At 37.5% G+C, this 4455-nt stretch overlaps 1 long non-coding RNA gene across 1 annotated transcript; it reads left to right on the top strand.

Moving 5' to 3' along the window:
* The first annotated feature begins 3648 nt into the window (after positions 1–3648).
* LOC121503929 lies at positions 3649–4062 on the top strand. Its single transcript, XR_005991404.1, has 2 exons — positions 3649–3808; positions 3949–4062. It is a non-coding gene; the product is annotated as an uncharacterized LOC121503929 (long non-coding RNA).
* The last annotated feature ends 393 nt before the right edge of the window (positions 4063–4455 follow it).

A 4455-nucleotide genomic window follows, 5' to 3' on the forward strand; every position in this document is an offset into this window, starting at 1 on the left:
TTTTCAGATAAAGATATTTCCCTCAGCATTATGATATGAAACTATCACGTAGTAGTTAATGATTTGGTACCTTACTCAGCTCTAATCAAAGTTTATCATAGTAAACAGGGGACGTTGTTTAGCAAGTTACCATTAACTTTAGCTAGCGAGGCAGAGGGCAACCTGACTCAAATTAGGGATGAGTAGTCTTTTTCATGTATATAATTAATCCAGTGATTGTCTAGGATTGAGGGGGTCCAAAACACACCCTCCACTTGATTTTCACCTATGCATACCTAAAATCATTCAACTGATTAAAACGTCCCTGTGGCAGATACTTTCTCTTAAAAATGCAACATAAATAACTTTAGATTGGGCTATTAATAAAGAAATAGTAGAAAAAGTGTTGCTTTATCCACTTACCACTCACAGAAGTTGCATTTGGCCCAACTCTTGAACTGTGAATCCAGCCGCAACGTCGTCAGTTCATTGGAAGAGAGCGCCATCACGCACTTACACTGCATCCTGATTGGTTAATCCAAAACGGGGCTGATTTAACATTCGTAGTGTAGTGGAGTAGGGGAATGGAGCGCGAAACCGTCTCAGGACGAAAAAAAAAAAGGTAAGCCACATCTTTGTCAAACGAAATTTTGATAAAAGTAAGTACATTTTAGAGTATCTTGTTCGAGTGTGTTGTCCTGATACTTCCTGAAGAAACTGGTCGGCATATTTGGTAAAAAGTAAAGCTAGCTTGCAAGCTGTTAGCCAGAACCTCGTGTAGTTTGGAACTTGTGTAGGTTAGCTAACTGTTAACTCACTGCAGTAACATTTGATAATGGGAGAATCACCTATATGCCCAATTTATGTTAATAACATACAGTTTGAGGGGAAAAATCATTTTCCTTTTCATTTAGTAAGACTATGTTTTTTTATATGTGTGTGTGTACACATATATACAGTATATATATTTAAATACTCAGTCACAGTCTGGATTTTTATCTGATGTTCCTTCAGGATCCCTCTGTGTTACTGTTGTTTGTCTGGTGGATTTTAGATTATGTTTTTCAGGTCCTGAGTGGTCTGATATGGTAAAATTAACATGATCTACTTATCCAAATATATCAACATGTGTTGTACTCTGTTCCCAAATACAAGACATAATGACAGGATGAATTAAGTAAGAAGTTTAAGCACCTTTTTAAGTTGGCTAATTAAAATGTGATGCACTTGTATGTATTTAACAGAATGGATGGCCCAGCAGCAAATACTAAAAAGGAGCTGCCCAAAAGAGCAAGAAAACCCAACGAAGAAGATACGTTTTTATGAACCAGACCCTGACTCACCTAGAGATGACCAAGATGGTAACTGAGCTATTGTTTTACTACATGGCTTAGCTGTCTTTAAAGTGACTGTTCATTTGACTATTTTGAATCTATAACTGGTATTATTATCAATGAATCTGCAGCTTCAGGCACAAACTTTTTGTAAAGAAATGACAGAGAAGTAAGAGTAATCCTCCAATCCAATTGAAACTGTGTGTATTTTAGTGGAAGAATTTTGCAGCTCAGTTGGTCAAATTATCACTACATTTGGGGCTGGGAGATTGATTTGGAAATGTTATTATTATTACTTTTTTAAATCTCTCATTTGAAAAAATAGATACTGTTTTGCCTGGAAGGGCAAGAAATTGCAAATAGGTATGAAGTTGATACTGCAGAAATTGTGTTGCCACTTATTTGCTGATTTTAGGATTTAACTGTTTAAAATATATTGACAATTTACTGAACATTTTCAGCAGCTTGACCTTAACTAAAGGCGATTTTGAAGAGAGGACAGACCAGGTGACAAAAACAGAAGAATATCAGGAACAAAAGTTTGCTAAATACAATCTTTGCATTCAACAGCATTGTAAAAAGCTAAAAATTGATATAAAATGAATTATCTCACATAAAAAAACTCCCAACAGCACACCTGGACACAGATCATGACCCTTTTCTATCCTACTCTATTCTCAACAGTTTATTGGTTTATACATTAATAATAGTGAACTTTATTTGCATAGCACCTCTGATACAATTATTGCAACTCAAAGTGCTTTACAACAAAGAATTACAGCATCAGGTGTGTCATAGAAAATGTGTAAAAAATTAAAATGCATAATCATAAAATAAAATGAAAAACAAAGTGAAAAGATAGAATATGGAGTGCATAAATTAAATAATGAACACAACTTAAAAGAGTCACGTGAGTGCAGAAGTGTCAGGAAAATGCACAATTAGGCTACTAAATTTAATGCTATTTAAAGTCATAAGTAAAGAGGAAGTTTGTGCTAAGGTCTAAGAGGATTAGAATTGAGACCAATAGGATATAGTAGCATGTTTCTTGCATCACTTATTCCATCTTCTTTTCGATGATTTTTTTTAATGCAGAGGAGTGCCAAAATGCTGTAGTATTTGGGAAACACGGAAAGGTGCCAGATGGAAAGACAGTCCTTGATCAGTCCAAAAGTCAATGGAATTCTAAGTAAGTACACTGATCATTCAGTAGTTAAAAAAAGAAATGTTATGGAAAAATGTTGGAAATTAATTGGTACAAACATGTGGGAACCCAATATAGAGAGCCAAAGGTGTATCCCTTGGGACGTTATTTTGGAAAAATATATGTGGCAGTGAACAGCAAGAGATAGCCAATCATTTGATCATGTTTGAATTGTGTCATGACTTACACATATGATGCTGGTCAATTTAAAATACAACATTACAACTCATAAAGTCACAGATGTTGAAAAACTGTAGGAGACTGTGAAAATATGTAATTAGAAAGACAACACACCCAAGAGTTGCACAGGTGATGTCATGCTAACTACAGCTGTTGAATCCAGTGTTAACATGATGCCTGTGTGTTTTGTGCTGGGACGTAGGTACACATATATTGGCTACATTGGCTCTTGCTTGTTTTTTGGCTATCTGGCTGAAAAGGAACATGAGTCACTGGATAAAGCACATCAGGCAAGATACATTTGTGCGTCGAACAGCTAAACTCATGCTACTGATGTATAGTATGTTGTGCAAGATGAGAGTATTAGTTTACTTTCTGGGTTGATACAAAACTACTAATTTTCTGAACTATTTTCATGCTTATTTTTTTAATAACAGCAAGGTAACATTTTGTAGTGATATACATTAACAAATGTTTGATTCATTCACAGTTCATGGGATCAGAAATTAAGTTGTCTTTTGTTATTTACTGTCATACATATTAGGGGTGCCATGATTTTCCAAATCCTTGATTTGATTGGATTTTCAATTTTAGGGTCACAATTAATTAGATTCTTGATCTTCTGTTCTCTTTAGCACAGATGGCAATACCACTTTTAGACTGTCTAATCTAGATTAATTGCTTTTATGCAATGATAACTCATTTAATTTTGGATTCTTCTTTTAAAAGATGGTTTACATGGTGTCATGAGTGATATAATCTCCATTATTTGTTAACAGTGTGCCACACTATAGCCTTATTGTCAAATTGAGATAATTTATTATCAACATAATTTAAAAATAAAATATTTTCTTGTTGGCAACGTTAATTTTGTTGGCACAACTCATTTGGTGTGGTGTTTTTTGTCGTTTTATTATCTTATTTTGGTTAGCTTCCGGTTCCGGAGGCTGTTTCTGGCTGCTAACTTTCTTTGCTTTCCCTGAGGCATTCACCCCTCCCCCCCTGGTGCTGTGGAGAGCGCACACCTGCAGCGAATCACTCATTGAGGATCACTATTTAGGACCTGCTGCAGCTCTCTTCAGCGCCTGAGTCTTGCCAACCTTACCTTACGGTAAACGTCAGCTCCAGGCTCCTTCTCTCGAGATCTCCCAGAGAAGTTTCCAGTGCTCTTTTTGAAGAACCTTTTTGAGTAATTTCCAGTGCTTGTATTTTGCTTCTTGTGGTTAACGTGCCTCTCCCTCTTCTTTCCAGTGCCTCCTGCCCTGATCACCGCAGCCAGCTCCAGCACACTCTCACTTTCCCTTGGACTCCTGAGATCCCCCCTCCCTTTGTCACTTACCTGCACAATAAATCTGTTAAATCTGCTCCATCGTCTCCGCATCCTGAGTCCTACCATTACACCGACACAACAGAAGACTCAGGCCAGAAATGGACTCAGCGGACTCGGACACCCTGAAAACAGCAATCACTCACCAAGGACAACGTCTCGGCCAGCACGAATCCATTCTCAAAGGTATCATGCATTCTCTACAAACCCTCAACTCCCAGGTCTCCAACATCTCAGAACAGTTACTCTCAGCCACTCAGCCTCACCACCCTTCACCAGAGCCTCCACCTGTTAACAATCAGCCACCCTCAGTAGATCCTTCACCTTCACCTCCCCTCCCCCACTTTAGAGAGCCTCAAGTTCCTCACCCAGATTTCTTTTCAGGAGAGATTGGTAGCGCTAGAGGTTTTTTGTTACGTTGTTCCCTAGTG

This window comes from Cheilinus undulatus, linkage group 21, assembly GCF_018320785.1.
Source record: "Cheilinus undulatus linkage group 21, ASM1832078v1, whole genome shotgun sequence".
Classification (NCBI taxonomy): Eukaryota; Metazoa; Chordata; class Actinopteri; order Labriformes; family Labridae; genus Cheilinus; species Cheilinus undulatus.